General features: G+C 49.9%; 1 pseudogene; it reads right to left on the bottom strand.

Annotated features, from left to right (window-relative positions):
• Window positions 1-1,480: 1,480 nt before the first annotated feature.
• LOC130028472 (uncharacterized) lies at window positions 1,481-1,568 on the bottom strand (annotated as a pseudogene).
• Between the last annotated feature and the right edge of the window lie 24,435 nt (window positions 1,569-26,003).

Raw genomic sequence — 26,003 nt, 5'->3', positions numbered from 1 at the left:
TTGGTATTTGATCATTGTATAACTGAAACCCAAGCACAAAAATTTGTAAGTCTACAACGGTACCTCATGGTGTTTCACTAATAAAAATTTTAAAAAACTTATGCAACAGTTTAACACTTCTTGCTACACGAATATGGTCCAAGACCAATATCAGAGCATCAACTGGGAACACATTGGGAATGGAGTCTCTCAGACCCCAGCCCCAGCTAAAGAATCAGTGTGTGCATTTAACAACCGCCGGTGTGATCTGTGACTCTGAGGCACTTTTAGCAGGAACAAACTGAAGTGCCTCTCCAACACTTTTGAAGGAATATTCCTTATATTACTTTATATATGCTTTTATACTTGGGCTGGAGCTATGGCACAGCGGGTAGGGTGTTTAACTTGCACACAGCCAACCTGGCCAACCTGAGTTCGATTCCTCTGCCCCTCTCGGAGAACCCGGCAAGCTACTGAGAGTATCTTGCCCACACAGCAAAGCCTGGCAAGCTACCCATGGCGTATTCGATATGCCAAAAACAGTAACAAGTCTCACAATGTTACTGGGCCTACTCAAGCAAATCGATGAACAACGGGAGGACAGTGACAGTGATGCTTTTATATGTGTATAAATGTTTTATACACATATGTACAAATTATACATGTATAATGATACATGCTTATTTATATAATTTTTGACATATATTTTATATCAGCAGAGTCTAGCAAGCTCCACATGCCGTATTCGATACGCCAAAAACAGTAACAATAATGGGTCTCGTTCCCCTGACCCTGAAAGAGCCCCCAATACAGCACCGTTGGGAAGGATGAGTAAGGAGAGACTGCTAAAATCTCAGGGCTGGGACGAATGGAGACGTTACTGGCACCCCCTCAAACAATCGATGAACAATGGGATGACAGTGATATAGTGATATTTTATATACATTTTATTTATATACCATTCTGGTTTTTTGCTTCTGCGATCAAACCTGGCGATGCTTAGGGGTTAATGCTGGCTCTGCACTCAGGAATTTCTCCTGGTGTGCTGGGGAGACCATATGGGATGGCAGAATCCAACCTGGATCGGCTTCGTGCAAGGCAATGCCCTACCCACTGTACTATTGCTCTGGCCTTTACTTATTAAACACACTATATAATGTACATACATAATCTATAATTTGGAAAAATGGTTGATAAAATTCAAGAAATAATGACTTTCTGGGCTGGAGAGATAGTACAGCAGACTGGGACTTGCCTTGCATGTTGCCAACCAGGTTCATTTCCTGGCATCTCATGTGGTCCCAGGTCATCCCATATTTCCGCCAGGAATAATACCTGAGCCCGTGCCAGGAGAAACCCCTGAGCATCACTCGGTGTGGCCCCACACTGCCCCCCAACAATATAATGACTTTTCTCCTCTGACAAGGATGAGACACTACACATTACATGTTAGATTGCCATAAACACAAAGCAAAGTCATTCCTAAAGTCACAATTCATCCATTAATTCAACCCATAATTAAAAGTAAAATGGAAAATATACGGAGTCAGATACTACACTTGATCTTAGCCAAAAGGCCGAGAAGCGAAGCAAAGTCACGCAGGTTCCGGGGCCGAGATCTCCAAGCCTACTCGGATTTGGGCCGAGCATCCTCCACCCAGATCCTCCAAATTCCAGTAGGCGGGGGTCACACCCACCAACTGGCCCCCTGGCGCCGTGTAATCCCATCAGCGGCCAAGACTCAGAGACTATAAAAACCAGCTCCCGGAACCGTGCGACATCTTATTATGACATCTTATTATCTCATTCCTACTTTGGACAAACTGGCAGGTTACCCAATGTAGCCTGCCCACAGGGCAGAGTCTGGCAAACTCCCCTTGGCGTACCCAATATGCCAAATACCAGTAACAATGATGGGTCTCATTCTCCTAAAGAGCCTTGAATATAATCTCAGGGCTAGGATGAAGGAGACGTTACTGGGGCCTGCTCGAGGCACTCGACGAATAACAGGATGATTTGTGATTTTGTGATTTGTGATACAGAGTCAGGAGAAAATAGGGGAGCATATGTTTATCTTCTTGAAATGTTCTGCACTAAGATCTAAGTCTGTCCCAAACTCAGAAATCTTTTTTGTTGTTGTTTTGTTTGGGGGCCTCACCAGTGGTGCTCAGGACTTATTTCTGGTTCAGAAACCGCTCCTGGCAGATGCGGGGGCACCATAGGGGGTGCTTGGGGTCGGCCGAACTTAGGTCAGCCGTGTGCAAGGCAAGCGCCTATCTCTCCAGTCCCCCAAACTCAGAAGTCTTTTTTTGTTTATTTGTTTTTTTGGGTCACATCGGTAATGCACAGGGGCTACTCCTGGCTCTGCACTCAGGAATTGCTCCTGGCGGTGCTCAGGGGACCATATGGGATGCTGGGAATCGAACCCAAGTTGGCCTCGTGCAAGGCAAACGCCCTACCCACTGTGCTATCACTCTAGCCCCGCCAAACTCTGAAGTTTTAAAGGAGAAAAATCAAGATATAAAAACCACACATTTCTAATATGGGGAAAGACAACTGTAAAAAGATGCAAGCACAAATGGCACAGTGGGAGAGTATTTTCAGCGTCATAAATAAGAGATCAATAAATAAAGAGCTCCAAAAAAACTTGTGAAAGAAGACTTTCATAGGAAAATATAGGCAAAGGACTTAAACACTTCACAGAAATGAAAATGCAAAGTACGTAAAAGGATTCAGAAGCACTTGAACGTGCGAACAGAGCTTAAGTAGCTCATACAGAATGCACGTCAGGATGGTGGGACTCTGTTTCACATAGATTGGCGGAGATCAATGAGCCTGACGTTGGCATCTCGGGAGGATGGCCTCTCGGCCACAGCTGTCCACTTAAAACGCACATGCCCATGGATCCGGGTCCCTCAGATGTGCGTGTGCAAAATGGCCTAGATCCAGAAATACCCTTTCCAGAACAGTGGCAGATAGCAAAAACTGGAAATAACTTAACAAGCCATCCACTGAGATCTGTTTGTTTCATGAACACAATGGGGACAATGAAACATCAAATATAATAAGGACACAGGGACTGAAGTTTTATACGTCTAATTAAAAAAATAGAGCACTCTGGTGCCACGTGGCCATTCTGATAAAAGAGGGGCTTTTCCAGCCTTAGAAGCTGGGGATGCTCCAAGTGGGACAGGAAGCAAGAGCCGGGGTGGGGAGGAGGCTGGGGGGCTTGGCTTTGCGCCATGCCTGTAAGGCACTCACAGTGGGGTAATCCAGCCCCAGGGAGTCAGCCTCGTGGTACCGAGCCTGGCCTGAGGGGGGTCCCTGAAGCGGTGAACAAATGCTTTCTCGCCGTCAAGCCTCCAGCTTCCTCCCTCCAGCTCTTGGGCTCTGTCTCGCTCTTTCTTCTGGCATGGAGGCTGGAGGGTGGTGTGGTGGGTGCTATTTGCTTCTCTCATTGCACCGTCAGAGTTGGCCATATGCTTTGTGGGGGGCGGCTGGGTTTGGGGCTACTCCTGACTGGGGCTCAGGGGTTACTCTTGGTGAGGCCCAGAATCCACGCAGTGCTGGGATCCAACCTGGGCCTACAACCTGCAAAATGCATGCTCCGGCCCTCGGAGTCCCCTCCCTGCCCCAGTCTGTCTCCTTTATGACACGTGGAGGGTCACCAGCTTTTGGTGACAAGTCCCTTCTCACCCTGGGTCCCTCCCCAGACACACAGGGCCACAGATGCAACGTATCAGGCACATCCGCCTCCTTCCAGCACAGGGATGTCACCTCCCTAACTGTACCCTGAGCATTGGCAAGGAGGACGAGACATCACTCTTCTCTGCACCCCGTGGTGTGGGTGCTCTGGGAAGACACCCAGAGTTCTCAGCCGACGGGAAGTCACGATGACATCCTGGCCAGGGGCCTGGGGCATGCGGGCTTTGGAAGCAGCAGACCACAGAGGAAAGCGCTGGTCTCAGCAGGGGAGCGGAGGCCCCTGCACCACGCTCAGCCATGCCTCACTTCAGAGAAGAGATAGGCGCTCCCCCCCACCACCCCGCCTTCTCTCCCACCGCCTGTGTGACCCACCACTGCTGTTGGGAATGTCACACACAGGAGTGGGCGGAGGCGGGAGAGGCTCTCTCAGATGTCCATGAAGCGACCGTGCTGGAAACTTGGTAAGGGCACGTGAGTTCTGCTCTGATGAGTCACAGGAGTCCGATTCACACGGCCACGCGCAGCTGGCCGGGGGAGGGGCGGGGTGAGGGTGAGGAAGAGGGCGCGCTGGGCAGAGGCGCTGGCTGGAACCAGCTCTCACTGCGCTGTGCTGCCCTCCTCATAGCCCAGCCTGGAGATGCTCGGGACAGGGCAGGGGGAGCTCCGGGAGCTGCTCAGTCCTGGGGGGGTCAGAGGGGCGTGAGCCCTCTCACAGGGCACCTTCACACAGCTGCATCTTCTGAACATGTGGGGAGTGGGGCCGGCTTCCAAGCAGGGTCCTTTGGAAGACACAGCAGGCATCTGAGACTTCCTGGAGACTGAAGGCTCAGTTTGGGAAAAATCTAGAAGCCAGAGAGGGTAAGAACTCAGGGCTCCATGTCTCCTGAAGGCAGCAGCTGAAGGACCCTGAGCCCCCAAGTCACCCCAAGGTCAGACCCTGCAGAGCCTAGGCTGCTGGATTCCCCCTACCCAGGGCCCAGGCCGGCAGCTGCCGCAGTGAAGGGCAGGCTTCCAGAACTCTCCAGCAGGCTCCGAGGCTCTCCTTCCTGCTGCCCGCACCCGCTCTCCCGCTAGGAGCCCTCCCCAGATGAAAGACACCGTGTGCAAAGAGCAGTCTCCTCCCGAAGCCTGGGAACCCTGTAGCTGATGCATTAACAACAGGTCATAAATATTTATGCCACAGCCAAGGGGCTCCCATACGAGGCTGGCAACTGCGGGTCGGGCAGCGCTGTGGGGCGCCCACACGTGAACCTGCCCAGCCGGAAGGGAGGCTGCAGGGTGGGAACGTGAACCGGCCTTCTGGGCGGAGGGGGCCTGCTGGGTTGCGATTCTGGAGATGAATACAAGCCCCACGGTGGCTCGCAGCTAATTAAGCACGGAGGCACGGGCCCACCACAAGCCAGCGCTTCCTTCGTACAGTGCCTGAGCGCCTGGCCCGCAGGACCGAGGCGCGGCAGGAGACAAGGCTGCTGCAAACGGCAGAGCTGCGCGCCTCTCCAACCTGTTTCAGGCCCGAGCCCTGTGCTCCTTCCTGGGGTCCCGCCGCTGCCCCAGCCCACGTGACCTCAGCAAGGTCACCCTCCTATCCTTGCACTGGGGTGGGGCCTGCCGCCTGCTTTAGGGGATGTTTTGAGGCGAGGTCCAGGGGTGCCTTGAGCCCTGTGCATGGAACCTGGAAGGTCTCACCAGAAGAGGCCCCTGACTGGGGAACGCAGGGGAGCTGGTCCAGGCTGGGCTCTGGTCATTGTAGGCAGCAAGGGAGCCGCAGCGCAGTCTCCAAGCTCAGGAGGCCTTGCTCCTGTCTGCCACAGGCAGCGCCAAGGGTAACTTGGGGTGCGCTGTCCCCTTCTGTCCTTTCCACCGTTGGAGCCCTGCACAATCAGGGGCAACATGCTGCCCTCCAGAGCTTGAGCACGCGGCCAGCGCCACCTCCTGTCCCTCTCATTGCATCATGGCCTTGGGGGAGGTCCTCGGAAACTAGCCCGGATGACACTCACCCCAGGAAAGGGGTGCCGTACAGACTCCGGGCTCCCAGGCCCTGGCCGTGCTGGTCATCAAGTACCAGCGAGTTTGGATCAGGGAAGCCCCAGGTCTGGCCCAGCTCTCAGAGGCCTTCTTGGCATTGTCCTCAGAACCTTCTAGAAAGACCTGGACCTCTGCTGCCTGTCTGTCGCCTGCTCTCCCGGAAATCTGTGCTTGTTGTCAGAATCGTATAAATGCATAAAAAATGAGGTGTATATTTAAAACAAATACGGAGTTGAATTCCAGGCACATAAATATTTATGCGGCTTAAATATTTTAACTTTTAATTTTAAAAAAATGTTTAACGTCTGAAAACTCACTCTGTCTCCTCACCAGACCCCTGGCGGCAGGCGGCCGCTGTCCTAGACTCAAGTGCAGCTGCAACTGTCCCTGTCCTAAACCGCCTGTTGACGGACAGAGCCCCGCTCCAGCCCTCCTCCCGTCTCCCCAGGAGCGCCCCCTTCTGGAGAACCGGAGGGAGGGCACTGACACAGCCCTTTTGCCCTTTGACCTCGAACACTTCCAGGGAAACTCCCAACAGGCCTGATGCCCTGGCCTACCTGGGATGTGGGGCGTGTGTGTGTGTGTGTGTGTGTGTGTGTGTGTGTGTGTGTGTGTGTGTTGGGGGGCGCGGGGAGTCGCTGAGTGAGACAGCATTTGAGAGACCTCATGACTGTGGAGTGTACGGAACTGGCCCGAGTCCTGCCACACCCGAGCCCCAACCGCCCCCCACCCCGTGTCCCCCCTCAGCCCCCTCGCTGGCTCTCCCCCCTCCCCCATCCACCCTCCCTCCTCCAACCCTCCCAGTCTTTCTGGACCCCTTTTCCTCAGTGACTTTTTTGTCTTTTGTTTTTGGGCCACACCCAGCTGTGCTCAGGGCTTACTCCTGGCTCTCCACTCAGGGAGTCTTGGGGGGCCACTGATCGATGCAAGTGTGCAAGGCAACCGCCCTCCCCCTGTCCTACCACTCCAGTCCCTCCTTGGTGACCTCTCACTCACCTCCTGTTTCCCAAACATCTCTGTGGTGGGGGAGCCCCTGCTGGTCTCTGGGAAGAGTCTTGCTCTGATAGAGCCCACCAGCCCCAAGCCCAGGGATGCTCAGAGCAGCCCAGGACACATTGATAGACTCTCGCCCAGCCCTCCCCTGGGCCGGGCCTCTGAGCCCAGGAGGCAGAGCGAGTGGACAAGCATCAATGCCGGGTCACACGGTCACATGGCTTCCAGAGGGCATGCAGTGCTGGGGTTTAGGAATGAGAGGGAGGGAGTAGATAGCTGGGAGGGGTGGAGGTGGGTGGGAGAGGAGGGGAAAGCGGGGTGGGGGGGCATCCCCTTGCCAGCCAAGGTAGGGAACAGGGGGCGAGGAAAGGTGTTCTTCTCCTTTGCACACTCAGTGGGGTCAGTGGTCTCGTCCCTGAGTGACGGCTTAGGGACAGTCACAGGGACCAGATGAGAATGTTTGGAGAATGCTGCCCTGGGGCTGGACAGACCCTGTTCTCTCTCTGCCCCTTCAAGATTTCAGCAGGAGCCCCACAGAGCAGAGACAGGGATTCGAAGCCAAATGTCCCTACCCATGGGCACTCCCAGCCTTTTCTTTTCTAAAGTACATTTTTGTTGTAAACTTGGCTTGCAATATTATATAAGCCTCTGGTGTGCAGTGTTATAATTTGACAGCTATATATACCGCCTCATGGTCTAGTTTCCCTCCATCACTGTTAGTGGCAGGGGACTCTCCCCAGCCCCAATGTGGCTCTCATCTGTGTGAAAAAGAATGTTCCAGAAAGAGAGCAGTACTGACTGCAAAACAGTTCTGGGTGGTGGCAGGGGGCAGTGGTTAGGGGATACTTAGGACCCCACTGGTGACCCTTGGCCAATCGGGTCAGTGGTACAATGCAAGGGCCACCCCTGCAGTGGCCTCCAGAGCTGCATCTAGTGATGTTTGAGAGACCATGTAAGGCCAGAAATAAGTAGTCCTGCATCCTAACCACCAAAAACAAGAGACTTTATTGGGGTGGGGGAGGGGGGGCGTGGGCAAAATACGACTCAAAGATCTAGCTCCTATGCTCTGCATACAGGAAACGCTGGGACAGCCTCAGTCCCATGTTGTCTCAGCACCACCAGGAGTGAACCTCAAGCAATGTCTTGGCTTACTAGAGTACTAGGAGTAGGCACTGAGTACCCCTGAGAATAATCCAAAAGCCAGAGAGAGTGGAGGGGGAGGGAGGGGAAGGGGGAGAGAGAGAAGAGAGAGAGATTGGAGAGAGGAAGGAGAGAGGAGAGAGAAAGGGAGGGAGGGAGGCAGGCAGGCAGGGAGGGAGGGAGAGAGGGAGGGAGCTTATTTGGAAAGAAGGGCAGTTGTGTGAAGAGCAGACACACCCAGGCGAGGCAGAAGCAAGAGCTTCATGTCTCTGGGGCTGTGCTCTCTGCGGTTGCCGGAGCACCGGCCTGTAGATCTGGGTCCCATCAGCTTCATCTTTGCCACATCTGGATCATCCCTAGACCATGTGTCTCTCTGCAGGCTAACAGATGTTGACACTTCCTCTCTTGGTTTCCTCCAGGTTCTTGCTGGTGGCTCCTATGGTTCCCACAGACAGGAGGTTCTGGAACTGCGGGTTTCTGGAGACTCACATGAGTATCTTCCAGATCTTTCCTGGATGCAGTGTTATTGTTCAGTGCAGTATTATTTCTGGGTTAGGTGGAAAATATAACCAGCAGGCAACCAGGTTTCCTGCCTCCCCTGTCCCAGCCTCATGGTCCACTCACCTTGGAATATGACCCCTGACCTCGGACCTTTCTGGTAACCACCAATCTGTGCCTTGGGTCTAAGAGTCTGCTCATTTGCTTTACTTCTTTATATTCGAGAATTGGGTAAAACCAATGTTGTTTGTCCTTGACTTATTTCACTACATAGGCCTCTGGAGACCCATCTTGTTGTCACAAATAACACTATGTGTGATTTTGTAGCGAGTATTTCATCATGTATACAGGGACTGTATCTTCTTTACTCATCTGTTGAGTGCACTTATTTCATTTTGGGGTTATTGTGACTAATGCTGCAATGAACAAAGTATTTAAATATATTTTCATACTGAATTGGTGATATACATACACACATATATAAACACATATATAATACTGGGAATTAAATTCAGGTACTCGTGAAGGCAAGACAAGTGCCTCACCATTGAGTTACATCCTGGTCCTGGTGCTTTGTGTCTTTTGAGAAATACCCAGACGAGTCTTAGCTATGGAGGAATAACTGTATTGTACAGTAAATCTGTTCCTAAGCTTTTGAGACATCTCAGCTCTTCTTCTGCCTCCTAGTCCCCTCGAAGTATTGATCTGATGATCTTAGAGAGAACCAAGAAACTAGATGCTGGTGTGTGGCAACTCCCTGAATGCGCTTTTTTTTTTCCCTCTTAGAGCCCAGGAGTGAGGTTGGGAGCAGTTCCTAGTGACATGATGCTTATGGTCTCTGCAAGCAAAGTATGGGAACCCTAGTCACGAGTTCAAACACTTGTTCTTCCACTCGTTGGCAGGGAACCATAGAGCCCTAGCAGAATCGCAGCTTTAGGCCCAACAGTCTCCTTAAGAACAGAACCTCTTCAACAAATTGTTCCGGGGAAACCAAGAAGTGACCTTAAAGAAAATGAAATTGGATCCCTGTGATCCCCATCGGCACTATTATTTTAAAATCAATTGAAGACCTAAATATGAACCAAATACCTAAAATATGTCAAGAAAAATGTTAGAAGTACTCTCCATGGATACTGACTTCAGAGGTGTCCTCCATGATTCAACTTCATTGGCAAAGAAAACAAAAGTAAGGACCTAGGAGATAGTTCAGGGGTTAGGATGTCTGAGCCTGGGCTGCTTAATGCCTAGTACCACATGGTTCTTTGGGTGTCCCTGGTGGTATCTGGGGCCAAAGCAGGACCCAAGTAGCACCACATGCCCAGGATCTGGCATTGACCTGCCAGCCTAGTTGGCTGAAATAGTAAAGGAGTGGCCCCTGGGTCTTTTATACATGCTTGGAAAGTCCCAAATACCCCCAGAAGCAAACAAAAAACAAAAATAAACAAATGAAACTATACAAAACTAAAGTTTATGCACTGCAGAAGAAATGACAGCTAAACTCCAAAGATACCTTAGTGGACAGGAGAAATGACTTGCAAACCGTGTGCAACAAAGAGTTAATAGCCAAGATATACAAAATACAGATCTAATAACAACAACAATGTCAAAAAAACACAAAAAATCGGGGAAGGAGCTGAGCAGACAGTTCCTAAAAGAAGACATACAGATTGTCAACAGGAATATGAAAGACTGCTCATCGTCACTGATTATTAGGGAAATGCAAAAAAGAAGAAGAAGAAGAAGAAGAAGAAGAAGAAGAAGAAGAAGAAGAAGAAGAAGAAGAAGAAGAAGAAGAAGAAGAAGAAGAAGAAGAAGATAGAAGAAGAAGAAGAAGAAGAAGAAGAAGAAGAAGAAGAAGAAGAAGAAGAAAGAAAATGGAGAGCTATCTCCTACCAGTGAGAATGTGAGAATGGACTATATGAAAAAGGCCAGAAATAACCAATGTTGGCAATGATGCAGTGAGAAAGAAACCCTTATCCACTGTTGGCGGGACTGTCTGGTTCTGCATCCATGGCAAACAATATGGTCACTTGCCAAAAGATTAAAGATAGAACTCCCCGACGACCCAGCAAGGCATTTAACATTTATCCAGAGATCCAGAATTTTAACTTGTAAAGATATATGCACATCTATGAACATCTATGAACATACCTTGAACGTTCAACAAGGTTCAAAGTAGCTACTATCTGGAAATAATCCAAGTGTCCATCAACAGATGACTGGATAAGGAAAATTGTCGGATACATGCTCAGTGAAACATTTACTAGCTAGGAAAAAAGATTAAATCTTGGTTTTTGCTTCAACTTGGATGGACCTGAGGCGGTTATAGTAAAGGTAGTAAGTCATGTTGTACCCGGGGTTTTGGGTCTTGGCATGAAAGGACAGAGTCAGAGAGACAGTAATGCAAGTGCAAAGGAGTTTTATTGCAGTTAACTGGGGTCAACTATCTCACCCACAAAATGGTCTGTTGATAGTGAACCCGACATCCAAGTGCAAGCAGTTTATATAGGTTCCAAGGTCGAGCAAGCACTATAACAGTGATCAAGCAACAGTTGTCAGCCATTAGTCAACATCTGGTTAATAGTCAGTTTCTGGTTGTTCCAAAAAATGGACATAGTGACCCCTCGTGATCTGTCATATGATCTAGCAGTTCCTTACGAGAAATTGCAAGTTCAGTTTCTGGGAAACAGAAACTTAGGCCTAGTTAAAACTTAATGTTAGCTGCAGTTTGTCATGGTTTCAGTCTGGCTCTAGGTATGGCTTTTGGGTACCTAACAGAAGGACAAGAACAAATGGCAGATGATCTGACTGACCTGTGGCCTATAAAGGAAACAAAGAGGCCGGGAAGTGACCATTGAGAATAAGCCCCTGGACAACGACCCCAGAACTGAGCTTCCCGCTGGACAACGACCCCAGAACTGAGCTTCCTGATCAGGTAATGGACAGAGAGGATGAGACAGATCACATTGCCACTTCTCAAAAAATATTTGTTTTTAATTAATAAAACAAAACACAGGCTACAGGACCCCTATCTCTCTGAGGGATCCAGAGACTAAATAAGCTCCTCTGAGGGCCCAGTGCAGAGGGCCTGGGGACTCCTCGTATAGACACAGCCGTGAGGGCTACTATAGGCCCATGAGAACATCGTCAGTCCCAACTGAGCTCATTCTTTGACTCTAAGAACTTTTCTCAGGGGGATGAGGAACTCCCCAGTAGTGCTCATGGAACCCCGGGGGTCACTCCTGGGGATACTCAGCAACAGGGCTGGACAGTTCAATGCTCTGAGTCCTGCTTAGGTCCATACGATGCTGGAAACCACCAGGACCACCTTGGTATTTCTCTGGGGGCCCTGGGGTGCCAGGGTTCAGACTTGCGCCCCCTGCACCCCTGACCACTGAGCAGTCACTCCTGCCCTCTGAGATGATTGTTTTGGTGGTGGGAGGTGGACGGGCCACTCTCAGGACTTACTCCTGGCTCTGTGCTCAGGGGTCACTCCTGGTACTGCTCAGGGACCATAGACTGTGCCACATATTGAACTGGGTCAGCCACATGCAGGGCAAGCACCTTAATCCCTATCCTGTCTCTTCAGCTCCCTCTGAAGACTTTTTAAAAATTATTATTATTGAATCACCGTGAGATACAGTTACAAAGCTTTCCCATTTGAGTTTCAGTCATACAATGAGCGAGCACCCATCCCTCCACCAGTGCACATTTTCTACCACCAATGTCCCAAGTATACCCCCACTCATCCCAATCCTCCCCCTGTCTCTCTGGCAGACAATTTTCCCCATACTCTCTCTTTACCTTGGGGCATTATGATTTGCAATATAGATGCTGTGAGGCTATCACATTTGGTCCTCTATCTACTTTCAGCACACATCTCCCATCCCAAACAATCCCTCGAACCGTCATTGACTTAGTGATCCCTTCTCTATTTCAGCTGCCTTCTCTCCCAGCTCATCAGGCAGGCTTCCAACTATGGAGCAATATGTCTGGTCCTTGTGTCTACTGTTGTTGGGTGTCAGTCTCATATTATGTTATTTTATATTCGACAAATGAATGCAGTCATTCTATGTCTGTCCCTCTTTCTCACTCATTTCATTTAGCATGATACTCTCCCTGACCATCCACTGATAAGCAAATTTTATGACTCCATCTTTCCTAACAGCTGCATAGTATTCCATTGTGTAGATGTACCAAAGTTTCTTTAACCAGTCATCTGTTCTCGAACACTTGGGTTTTTTCCAGGTTTTGGCTATTGTGAACAGTGCTGCAATGAACATACAGGTACAGGTGTCATTCTACTGTGCGTTTTTTGCACCCTCGGGATATATTCCCAGAGGTGGTATTGCGGGGTCATACGGAAGCTCAACTTTTAGTTTTTTAAGGAATGCCCATATTGTTTTCCAAAAAGGCTGGACCAGTCGGCATTCCTACCAACAATGAAAGATGGTCCCTTACTCCCCACATCTGCACCAGCACCGAATGTTCTTTTTTTTTTTGATGTGTGCCAGTCTCTGTGATATGAGATAATATCCCATTGTTGTTTTGATTTGCACTTCCCTGATGATTACCAATATAGAGCATTTTTTCATGTGCCTTTTGGCTATTTGTATTTCTTTTTTGAAGAAGCTTCTATCCATTTTTTCTCCCCATTTTTTTTTATGCGGTTGGAGGTTTTTTCTTGTACGATTCTACTAATGTCTTGTATATCCTGGGAATTAACCCCTTATCGGATGGGTATTGAGTAAATATTCTTTCCCGTTTAGTGGGCTCTCTCTCTGTATTTTGGCCACTGTGTCTTTTGAGGTGCAGAAGCTTCTTAGTTTAATGTAGTCGCATTTGTTTATGTTTGTTTACACTTCCTTGGTCAGTGCTATTTCATCCTTTAAGATGCTTTTAGCGTCAATGTCATGGAGGGTTCTACCTGCATTTACCTCCATGTACCCAATGGATTTCCTCTGAAGACTTTTTTTTTTGGCTTTTTGGGTCATACCTGGAGATGCATAGGGGTTACTCCTGGCTCTGCATTCAGGAATTACCCCTGGTGGTGCTCAGGGGACCTTATAGAATGCTGGGAATCGAACCAGTTGACTGCGTGCAAGGCAAATGCCCTACCCATTGTGCTATTGATCCAGCCCCACTCTGAAAACTTTTTAAAGTGAAGTTTGCCAAGGGTTGACCCTGTGGACCACTCGTCCCTTACTTCACCTCCCCCAGGCCCCTCTGCAACTGAAGCCCCACCTCTCCGTCTCTGTTGGGAGAAGGTTGGATGCAGGGCGCTCAGACAGGGTAGATCCCAGGGCATCTATTTGTGCTGTTTGTGGTTAGTGGGACAGCTGAAGCCAGCAGGTACGAGGTGTGTTAAGGGCCTGAGGCAACCCAGTCTACAGTTCCCAGACCAGGAAGAGCACAGAGCTCTGAGAGAAGGTGTAGAGACATGGATCATGAGAGGAAGTCCCTAAGGGTCGTCTCTGTAGGGACGGGATGAACCCCATGACCCGAGTCTGCTTCTGCTGCCTCCAACCCAGGATCTGGTTGGCAAACCCTGACCAGAAATGTTCATTTCAGGCCAGAAAAATTGCCGTTGTTTACTAAATCGAACCTATTCAGGAGCAAGGGAAACAAAGTCAGAGAGGCTGCAGTACCTGTTTAGGAGTGCAGAGCCTGTCAGGGGGGTGAGGGTGGGGGCAGACAGCGGCCTACGCCATCTCTGGAAAGCAGCTGTCCGTGCACACTCCAGGCATGATGCTGAGCTCGATGTACAGTCACGCCCGGCCAGGAGAGGGGCTCCTGCAGGAGACGCTGAGAATCTAGAATAGTCTGTCTGAGCTGTGACCAAGAGAATCTAGAACAGTCAGATTGAGTGGTGACCTGCAGACACTCAGTGAGGCTAAGAATCTAGAACACTTCATCTGGATGGTAAACATGGGAATCTAGAATAGTGTGACTGAGCCATGACCCTGGGAATCTAGAACAATCTGACTGAGTGGTGACCTGCAGGCATTCAGTGAGGCTGAGAATCTAGAACAGTCTGACTGAGCAATGACCCTGGGAATCTAGAACAGTCTGAGTGGTGACCCTGAGAATTTAGAACAATGTGACCGAGAAGTGACCTGCAGATACACAGTGAGGCTGAGAATCTAGAACGGTCTGAACAGTGACCTGCAGAAACTGAGTGAGGCTGAGAATCTAGATAGGTCAGGCTGAGTGGTGACCCTGCGAATCCAGAACAGTCTGACTGAGTGGTGACCCTGGGAATCTAGGACAATCTGACTGAACAGTGACCTACAGACACTTGGTCTGTGAGTAGCTAAGATCTCAGGAGGAAATCAGGAACATTTGGGGTGGTTTGGGGCCCAGTGAGGAGGGATAACGTGTGAGGAGCGTCCCATTGCACCCGGCCTAGAAGGATGGATGGAGTCCTAGCAAGTTGGCACCGTGTGGGCACAGAGAGATGCCTACAGGTGGGGAACTAGGACGGGGCCTAAGGGTGCAGTCAGCCTGGAGCCAGCAGCTCGAGAGAAGCTGAGAATCAAGCCCTGTCCTGATTTTCTCTTGCCCAAAAACTCTTCCTGTGGACAAAACAAAACAGCTCATGCCGCTGGGGACATGGTTCAAGCGGTGGCCAGTGATCTCTGAGCTGACCCACCAGGAGCCAAGGAAGCCCTTTCCTGAGCTGCTCCTGGGACACTGAGGAGAAGGGCACATCTGTCCCCCCTTCCCGGCAGGATGCAGGACACCTCAACTCTGTTCCTCCTCCCTCCTCCTGGAACTGACCCTCCTCAAATCAGGGTTGCTCGCCTAAGGCCAGTGACCTTTGTCCAGCCTGTCCTTGAGGTCTGCCATGCTGGAGGTGAGCAGCGTTCTGCCCTCTCAGGAACAGCAGCAATGTCTTCCCTACCCGCTCTGGCCCTCCAGGTCATGCCAGATGATCCTGGGGGCCCACTAGCACCTCATGGACTCTTCCTGGGGTCCCTGTGCCCAACCCTGCCTTGAGCCTGCTGCATGGTGTCCCAGTGGAGACACCAGGGCAAAGGGGGGACCCTGCCCCCTGCTAGTTACCCAATGAGCAGGTGGACACAGCCATTCACAGCACCAGAAACAGAGTGAGACACACACACACACACACACACACGCACACACACATACACACCCATATGTATCTATATGTATAAACCATGTACATATACCGTGTATATATATATATATAAAGCTGTTTAAATATGTATTTATTTATTCCACAGCTTGTTCCAAAATGGATTTAAGGCAGTTTAAAGTAAACTAGAGCGAGCAAAGGGAAAGAGACAAAGAAAAATAGAGAGCACATTTCAGATGGCGGATCATAAGCCATGGTAGGAAGTTCAGGATTAGGCGCTGGCTAAAGACAACAGTAAGTTCAGTTCTCTGTTCCAGGGCAGGGGACCAGGGCAGGGACAGTGGGGTAAGCAGGAAGCCACCCATCCCCAGAGGACCTCGCCTTCCCAGGGACTTACTGATCCTCCCCCCACCCCCCAACCCGGGCCTGGAAAGTGACTGGGGTGGGCATACCTCTCCAGCCAGTTGCTGCACAGCCCAGCCCTGACCACAGCTCCAGGGAGTGGAGCAGAGGCCCCCCCCCCCCGCCCGTGGCTTTCTTCCTGCCCACCTGCTGAGGGGGAGAGGTCTCCCCGCATAGTTTGTGCATTTTGGCACTGAGGACACAGCTTTATAGCTACAAGTAAGTGATGTTTATTGAGCACTTACTAGGGACAGAGCCCCTGTAAGCACTTGATGAAGCATATTCTTTCCTTCCATTTTCACCAGAACCCACTGAGGTCAGCCCTAAGGAGAGCTGGAGGTTTGTTGCTAGGACATGAGGCCATCGGGGGTTAACCAGACTCCCCGGGACCCAGAGTCTATCTCCTGAGCAGCCCTGGAACTGGCTCATGTGAGGCGGCTGGAGGGTGAGAAGGAATAGCCACATTCTGAACTGTGAGGACACAGTGATGAACCCCAGGGAAGCCTGTGCTGGGGGGAGAAAGGAGCTGGCTTCTGAGATGAAGACCGAGCTATTTAGTTAAAAAAGAAAGTATTTGAGGCTGGAGAGATAGTACAGTGGGCAGGGCCCTGGCCTGACATGCAGCCAACCTGCGTTTGGTCCCCACCATCCCATATACCATTTTTCATTTCTACGGTCCCCTGAATACTGCCAGGAGTGATCCCTGAACACAGACCCAGGGGTGACCTTTGAGCACCATCAGGTGTGGCCACAAACCAAAACAGAACAGAAAAGAATTAATTAAATAAATTGCACTGTAGCACTGTCCTCCCATTGTTCATCGATTTGCTCGAGTGGACACCAGTAATGTCTCCATTGTGACTTGTTGTTACAGTGTTTGGCATATCGAATACGTCATGGGTAGCTTGCCAGGCTTTGACGCACGGGCAAGATACTCTCGGTAGCTTGCTGGACGCTCCAAGAGGGACGGAGGAATCAAACCCGGATCGGCCGCATGCAAGGCAAACGCCCTACCCGCTGTGCTATCTCTCCAGCTCAATTAAATGAATTAAATAAATTAAGGTATTTAAAGTCAGGGAGGTGGCTCCAAGGGCTGGCATGCACGGGCCCCCAGGGCAGGTTCCCAGCTCTGCATGGTCCCCCTGGTGCTGCTGGAAGTAGCCCACTGGGGAACCCCCAAAATAAATAAGTAAAAATAATACATTTTGATCATTATGGAATATTTTCCACTAATTCAGCGTTTGTTTTTTTTTTAAGTAATTGCTTAAATGCTATTTATCTCGATTTCTGCGTGTCTAGCACCCCTTCCATTCCTGCCTTGCCGTTTCTCACTGGTCTCACTCTCGACCTGGTTTCCAGACAGCCTGATGTGGACCATCTTCTACCACCTGCTCCTGCTTCTCTTCCAAGGCCAGGGCTTCACCTTTTCCCCAAGTTTTGTGCAGGCCACCTGCTGGGCTCTGCCTGACCACCAGGGCTGGGGTGAGAACCAAGGGAAGCAGTGGCTGGGGAAACAGGCCTACAAGGCCTCATCAAGTGCCCCGCAGGTGCAGCATCCACAGCACACAGTGAGACCACATCCTGCGTGTAGGCAAGGGCAGCCGCAGTGTCCATTAGCACACAGTATGGCCACACACCAAGTGTAGGCAGGGAGCAGCTGCTGTGTGAGAGAACAGGACCCAAGCAGGAACAACCCAGCCCATCACCCCCAGGGACTCAGCCTAAAACTTGACAGCTTTCCCTTGGGCCCTGCAGGGGAGGGTGGGGGGCGCAGGTGGCTCCACCCCCCCACCCCCTGGACCCCTCCCCACCCCACCCCCATTTCCAGGAGTCTGGAAACTCTTTCTTTGTATGAAATCGCAGCCGTGGAGCCGTGGCACCAGTCTGCAGGGAAAGCAAATGGTCTCAGCGGGAAAGAGTAAGATGTTTTCTGAGTTAATCAGATAACAATTTCGTATGTTTCTCTGCCCTACCCTCAGCCTCCATCTTAAACAAGAGAGTGAGGGCTTCCAGTTCGCCTCTAAGTAATTTAGGGATGGCATTTGAAATTCCCATCTGCCCTGCTCCCCAACCTGCGATGTTTCTTGTCACCGGCTACCAGCATTTGAAATATTTACGGCCCTTTCTTTGCCCTAGGGGTGTATCAGAATAAATCATTGTTACTACCAATAAATCAAAAATTAATCTCCAGAAAGCTCGATGCTTGTCCTATCCCTCAAATAACAAGTAGCAGGATTTATCCAGGCAATTTGGCACCAGACAAAGGGTGCTTCTACAGCATAGAAGGGTGGGGTGTGCATGTGCGTGTGTGTGTGTGTGTGTGTGTTAGTGCATGCGTGTGTGTGTGTGTGTTTTGTGTGTGTGTGTGTGTGTGTGTGTGTGTGTGTGTGTAACAGTAAGGGCTCCACACTGCCCCCTAGTGGAGATGCTCCAGGGTCAACAGCCCTTTTCCTGGTAGGCACCAGGAGTGGCACTCTCAGCCCTCATCACCACACTGTATCTTCCCAGACCCCATAATATTTGTCATGTTTTCCCCTCACTATTTTTCTTCTTTTGAGGGGTGAGGTGGGGGAAGAGTATCGCCAGGGATTGAAACTGGGGTCTCTTCCATGTAAGATATGTGCTCTATCACCAAGCTAAATCTCCAGCCTCTCTCCCACTAAGACTTTTTAGTCGAGACAATGGCATTACAAAAATTTCAAATTTGTGTTTAAGAAATATTTTTATGTGCAAAAATAGACACGGAATGTTCACTTTTGTTAATTCTGGATGAGGTGGGATATACAGTATTTAGTGGACTATTTATACTCTTGACTGTATATAAGAGTGTTTTGTAATAGTTTTAAGAGACAATACATTCTTGGGGCTGTGTGGAAAGACGATGGTGCATGGGGGTCCTAGGTATGAATTTGGGATTGTCATGATAGAAGGTTCCTGACAAGAGGGGCTGAAGGGACTGAGCCAATTCTAAAGGAGGTAGAAAAAGGAGAGAGAGAACAAAAGGGTATGCCCTGCCACAGAGGCAGGGTGGGATGAGGGATATGGGGGGTGGGAGGGATACTGGGATCCGTGGTGGTGGGAAATGGGCACTGTTGGGGGGATGGGTATTTGATCATTGTATAATTGAAACCCAAGCACAAAAATTTGTAAGTCTACAACTGTACCTCATGGTGTCTCACTAATAAAAATTTAAAAAAAGGAGGTAGAGAGTGGAGCAGAGAGATGGCACAGCAGGTAAGGCACTTGCTTTGAATGCAGCTGACCCAGGTTCTATTTCTGGCATCCCACATGGTCCCCTGAGCACTGATAGGAGTAATTCACTAGTGTAGAGCCAGGAGTAGCCCCTAAGTACTGTCCCCTCCTCATCATAAAGGTGGTAGAGAGGTCAGAGGGCAGACTCAAGGTCATTAGGCTGGCTTGGCTGTTGGTCCAGAGGAAGAAAGGATAAAGAGGAGGTTGTCCCAGGGTGCAGGAGTGGGTGCTAGGCTGGGGGTCTTAAAGACGATGAGGCCATAGGGAAGGGAGCATCTTGTGAAGAGCAGTTTAAGGATAGGTCCTGCAGCAGCCAAATAGAGGGGCACAGAACAAGTCCTGTGTGGCCAGGATTATGAAGCGGAGGGGTGCAGTCAGGGGAATGCCCGCCTCATGCAAATTCCCTTCCCTATGCTTCTGCGCCCACAATCCCCCTATCCCCAGAACCGCCCCATGCTTGTTCTTGCCCTTCCTAAAGCACAGGAAGGAAAAAACAGACAAAAGTGCTACAACACCACCTCCCCTAGGGCCCTGGGAACCAGAGATCAAGTGGGCCTGGGCCCAGGGTAGGGGTGGGCGGGGGGGGGGGGTGGGGGGGTGGGGGGGGTCGGACGCAGGCCAGAGACTAGGGCTTCCCCTGCTCTGTCCCTTCCCGTTTTCTCCATTGTCCTCAGTCAAGGTGGATCTCAATTGTTTCCTTGCCTTTTTCTTTTTCTTTTTGGCTTTTTTTTTTTCTTTCTAACCTTGCATTCTGCTCTTGAATACGCTTTCTGGGTGCCTCCTGGTTAATGAGGCTTTTTTTTTTTCTCAACTTGTTATTATCTTTGAAACTACCTGAATTTAAAGAATTTATATTTGTCACGACTATGAAAGAACGCATGCTTATTGTCGCGAATTTGGAAAGGCAGAAAATTGCCAGGAAAATGAAAACCACCCATAATTTTACCACCTAGAGAAAACCACCGTTATTACCACCTTGCTATGTTTCATTCCATTTTTTCCCCTATCCATATATGTATATTTTATAAAGTTTTCACAAATGCACCATAATCAGAGCGTATTATGTAGGGTTGGCCACACTGCAACAATCAAGAAAGATTACCCACATTTCCCCATGGTTTAGCACATGGGAAGTTTATTGGCTGCTCAGTAATAGTCTTGGCCCATTATTCAGGGTCATGGGGCGGTTTTGCTCCACGAAGCCATTCAGAGACCCGAGCTCCTCCCATTCTGTGGCTTCACTCTCTCCGTGAGCTTCACCATGATCTCCATCCAGTTCTTACAGAAAGGAAAGAAGCAGGAAGGAGAAATAGCCCCTCCCAGAAGCCTGGGCTCCAAGAAGCCCCAACACACCAGCATGTATGATATTCCAGCACCATCTGGGGTGACTCCAAGCACAGACAGGATAGTCCCTGAGCACTGCAGGGTATGATCCCTGCATACCCTCCCTCACACTGCTAAAAAGAACCAACCAACCAACCAAGCAAACAAACAAAAAAATGAAGAAGGGGAACCGAAGAGAATGTAAGACTGAATCTCCAAGAGAAAGTGAGCAGAGAGGGGACTAGAGCAATAGTACAGTGGGTGTGGTACTTGACTTGCACTTGGCTGATCTGAGTTTGATCCCTGGTATCATGCACGGTCTCCCGAAGCCTATAGGGAGTGAGCCCTAAGAGCCAAGAGTAAGTCTTGAGCACCTCTGGCTGTGGCCCAAAAATGGAAGAAGAAAGAAAGAAAGAGAGAGAGAGAGAGAGAGAGAGAGGGAGGGAGGGAGGGAGGGAGGGGAAGCGCAGGCAATACCTGCAAATTCCCAGCCACCCGCCATAGGGGCTGAGCTCCTTCCAGACCTTGCTTTGCACAGGCTGGGTGACAGCTCAGTGGCTGAGCACAGGCTGTCTATGCAAGTGACCCAGTCCTTGCTCTGCAGAGAAAAGCCAGGGCCAGTGGGGGTGGGTGGTCACTGTGCTGTTAGAACCTGCACTTCTGAGTCCGTACCCAATGGGAGGTGTCTCAGCAGAATGCTGGCAGTGGGCTAACAAGGGACTGGCCTCAGAGGACACAGCAACTGTAAACAGGCTGAGGAGGGTCACACCGGTAGCTCAGAAAGGGACTGAGTTCAACGAAGGACCCGAGCAGGTAAGAGGAGCGGCGGTGTCTCCGTCTTTGCAGTTTGAGTGATTATTCGAGGGACTTGAGCTTGTCTATCTATAGATGAAGGGAAGGAGCCCGTTGAAGTTAAAAATGAGAGAAAATGGAACTCTGGCCAAATTAAAATCATGTCTCTATAAATACTCTTACAGTTAAAATTATATCTCTATAAATACCCTTACAATTCAATAAGAAAATTAAAATGGGCAAAGAACTTGAGGCACTCCCCCAAAGAAAATACAAGCATGTGAATGGAGGTTCAATATTCTTTGTCTTCTTGTAGTCAGTAAGGCCCCCTAGAACCCACCGCCCAGCCCCTCCACACTCACAGCAGAACCTCCAAAGGCCAACAGTGCAGAGTTCGGAGACAGATATGAAGTAAATAGATCTTTCTTACATTTCTACAAGAGCCTAAAATCGTAGAGACATTTTGGAAAACAATTTGACAGTTGTTTATGTAAAGTAAATGTGTACTTACCATGTAACTCAAAATTCCTTGTCTAGTATTTATCAAAGAGAAAAGAAAACACGTCCATACAGAAACACTTGGAGGGGGCTGGCGTGATAGTACAGCAGGTCGGGCGCTTGCCTTGCACACCACCAACCTGGGTTGGTGAACTCCATGTGGTCCCATGAGACTACGAGGAGTGATCCCTAAATGCAGAGCCAGGAATAACCCCTAAGCACACGAGAGAGAGAGAGAGAGAGAGAGAGAGAGAGAGAGAGAGAGAGAGAGAGAGAGAAAGGTTCAAAAAATGCGGGACACACCCAGCAGTGCTGGGGGGGACTTCTGACTCAGTGCTTCAGAATTGCTTCCTGGCCATTCTTAGAGGATCACGGGGTACTGGGAATCGAACCCAGGGCCTTCCACATGCAAGGCCAGTGCTCTACCACTGAGTCATATCCTGGCACTACAAATTGTGATCACTGGTGCTTATAGCAACCGTGTTCATACTAGCTTCAAACAGAAAACAGCTCCAATGATTGGGAGCCAGGTCAGACAGAGGTCAAGGGCCTATGCTTTGTGTGTAGAATGACTGTATTTCTACCCCTGGCTCTACATATCTCCCCCATACTCCCTAGCCCCGGAGGCTGCCAAGTCACTTTGGAGGTATCTTGGTGGCTCCCAGCACTGCAGGCCACGCACAAAATCCGATCACTGGGCCTAAGCACTGCTATTCTACCAGTTAGCCAAGCATTTCTGAAAGTGTCCCTTCGACCCCTGAGCACTGCTCAGGAGACCTCCAAAAATAAAAACAACACAAACACAAGGACTACAAAAATAGTACCACAGGTAGGACACTTGTCTTGCATGTGGCTCACCCAGGTGCAAGTACCTCTTTAGCACCTCATATAGTTCCCTGAGCCCTGCCAGGAGTGATCTTGAGTGTAGAACCAGGAGTAAGCCCTGAGCACCACTGGGTGTGTTTCCCCTTCCTCCCCTTCCCTCTGTATGCATGCGCACGCGCGCACACACACACACGCACACACACACACACACACACACACACACACACACACAATCCACAAATCCCTATGAACCGGTAAGTGGGTAAACAGATTGTCATATAGTTCCACACTGGAACACTTACTCGGCAACAAAAAGGGTGCACTCTGATGAGGGGTCCCAAGACCATCTCGCCAAGTGAGAGTCACCCCTGAACAAGTGTGTTCTCAACGGCTCCTTTGTACAAAATCCTCTCGCAGCCCAACCCATCTAGAGTGACTGGATATAGACCTGTCACTCCTGCACAGGTGATGCTGCAGGGGGGAGGGTTGGAGCAGAAACTGCAGGGGATGCGGGAAAGCTCTCCCCTTAGGGCTGGTACGTTCGTGTCCAAACTCCTTCGTTAGTTCCAACAATGGCATCTGAGCTCATGTAAATGATGCTGCTATAAGGCCGACTCGACATTAAAATCCAATACACACCAGGGAGACTGAGTCCTCAGAGTCAACACATAGTGGGTGAAAACGAGCAAATGAAAGAGCTGATGGAGCAGGAAACAAGATGTTCTCTTGCCTCCAAGTCATGCCCGGAGAAGGGGAAAGGAACGCCAGAAAAGAGCATCTGTGGGGAGCAGGGTCTGCGGGGGTGCTGGGTTGGGTAGGAGCAGGATATCTCTTTGTTCCCCCTTGAGGAAAGATCTCTTTTTTGGGCGGGGGGTCACACCCAGTGATGCGCAGGGTTTACTTCTGGCTCTGCTCTCAGGAATCACTCCTGGAAGTGCTTTGGGGAACCATATGGGATGCCAGGGATTGAACCCGGGCTGACCACATTTAAGGCAAACGTCCTACCCACTGTGCTATCACTCCAGCCCCGAGGAAAGATCTTGATTGGTATTTTTTTTTCCCATTGCAAAGGCTTCCTGTGTGGATTTCAAAGGTTATCCAATGGCCAAGGCAGTAACCCCAGGTGTGGGCTTGCACCCCACCGTCCTTTGCAGAAGACTGTTCTCCACCAGGCCTGCTCTTTCTGCGGGCCCTCCAGGAGGCCCGTGACCGCACATCACAGCTTTACCCTGCAGATTTGGTTATGGCTTTTGCTTGGGCTTAGGGGAAGAGAGCCCGCCCAGAGAGAGTCTGACACATGTTATTTGGAAGGATTGTGACAACCACGAAATTGGGCTGGTGTCAAAAGAAACCACAGTGGCTGTTTCCTTTTTATTATTTTTTTAAAAGCAATTTTGATCTTCCAAGCCCTGTGAGGAAAAAATAAAAAAAAAGTTTACTAAATATACCGCTGTGAGGTGTGTGTTGACTCAAGGATTTATCTTGTCTCTGATCCCAGGGCAAACGTTTCTCCTCCTGGCCCTCAGCTATCCCCCAGCAGGTCCTGCACCCTGGCCTGCAGGCTTCTGACACCTGGGGGACAAGAAGCAAAGTTGGAGCATTTTCTGGAGAAGCCAATGTCAACACTACACCTGGGTAGCGTCTTTTTACAAAAGGCAGATCACCCATCTGGTTTAAAAAAAATGTGAGGGACAGGAGCAGTAGTATAGTGGGTAGGGCACTTGCCTTGCATGCAGCTGATGTGGGTTCGATTCCTGGCTCTGAATAGGTGCTTCTGACCCCTACCAGGAGTGATCTCTGGGCACAGAGCCAGATCAGCCCTGAGCTCTGCTGAGTATGGCCCAAATACTTATCCCTTTCCAAAAAAAAAAAAAGTGAGTTTATGGTCTATGGAGTCAAAAGCCCAGGACAGCCGAGCTGTGGCTGGGAGTAGAATAAGGGTTCAGACCTTCCTGAGGATTCCAGCCACCCTCCTCTCTGTGGGCTGTGGTCTTGTTGCTCCAGTGGTGTTACAAGACCTGATTTTGTTGGTTCTTTTGGCCTGACGTGGGCCATGTGCCCATTTTGACTCATTCTTTCACTAGGTAAGTACAATGGACCGCTTGATTGGGCCTCGGCCCCAAACACAAGGCTGAGAGGACTCAAGTGAAGAAGGTTCTCCTGGAAGGAGATGGAAGAGACCTCTACATAAGGGAGAGGCCAGCAGAGGCCACATAAGAACCCCCACCTACACCCAGCCCCTAGTTCCACTCTGGCACTCAACTCAGACTCTCTGGATGCAAGAGCACAGGTCATGTTTTTCCCAGCAGCTCCAGGTCTAGAAGTAGGAGAGAAGCTTGTGTGGGACCTGCCGAGACCCTCGGGTAAGGTAGAGTGAGAATTCTCCACATACCAGCTCTGGGCCTCACCCCACCTTTGCCTCCACTTCTCTACAGAAACCCTGAGCCAGCCCAACTAATCTCACTTAGGCTGAGGTGAAAACACAAGTTCACATGGCTCAGGTCCAGCAGAGGCCCCTCCACTCACTGCTCATTTCTCAGCCAGCCTGTCTCCTCCTGACGGCCGCAATGCAGGCCTCCCTGCCGAGGGTGGAAGAAGCCCACTGGGGTACTGAAGAGATACGAGTCACATCAACAGCTGGAAAGATGGTGGGATGGTGGTTCCAATCATGCCCCTGTTTAAAATCAATTAGATCAGGACAAAAAGCATCAGGGTCATGGTCAGTGACTACAGACTGTCTACACGCGGTTAGGGAGATACTGCTGACTGCAGCTGCTGCTTCTGGACATGGCATCTTTATTAGAACAATGACACGGGGTATGTGACAGTGGCTGGGCTTACGCCCCTCATGTCCCTCACTGGCCCTTTCTCAGCCTTCCTTCCCCAGCTTGACACCAGGACCCTTCTTCTTTTTCTGACTCAGCAGTGGCTCCTCTGCCCTTTTGCTTTCTCCTGGTTGAAAATGGGTCGGAGTGTATCATTCTAAACTTGTGTCACCTGTCTGGAAATGGCTGCAACCTTCATGGGAATGCCAGGCGTTCCCATCTCCACAGATCCCCCTCCCACTTTCTCTTTTGGGGACATCATTTGATTTTTGCTACCCTGGAGAGTGATGGCTGTATCACAAGACTGACCCCTGAGCTCCTTCGTGTCCCTCATTTGGATCCTTGACCCTGTTCATTTGTATCATGAGATACCCTCTCATATCTCGGCAGTAGGATTTCTTTCTGTTGACCATCTGGAGTAGATGCTGTGTCTACTGAGATTCCAGCTAACACAATCATCTGTAACCAGAGTTTTCCCAGTTTTCCCACCTTCCAAGTGAGCTTTTGGAACCAGGTTTCTTGCCTATAAAATGAGTGTATAGGTGACCTTTTTGCTGTGGGAGTGGGGCACTATTAAACTGTGGTGCAAATTATCTTTAAGATTATTCACATTCTTACTGAGAGCGATGTAGGCTAGGGACTTAGTG

Source organism: Sorex fumeus, unplaced genomic scaffold (genome assembly GCF_029834395.1).
Source record: "Sorex fumeus unplaced genomic scaffold, SorFum_2.1 ptg000039l, whole genome shotgun sequence".
Classification (NCBI taxonomy): Eukaryota; Metazoa; Chordata; class Mammalia; order Eulipotyphla; family Soricidae; genus Sorex; species Sorex fumeus.
This window is presented reverse-complemented; position numbering and strand designations above follow the sequence as displayed.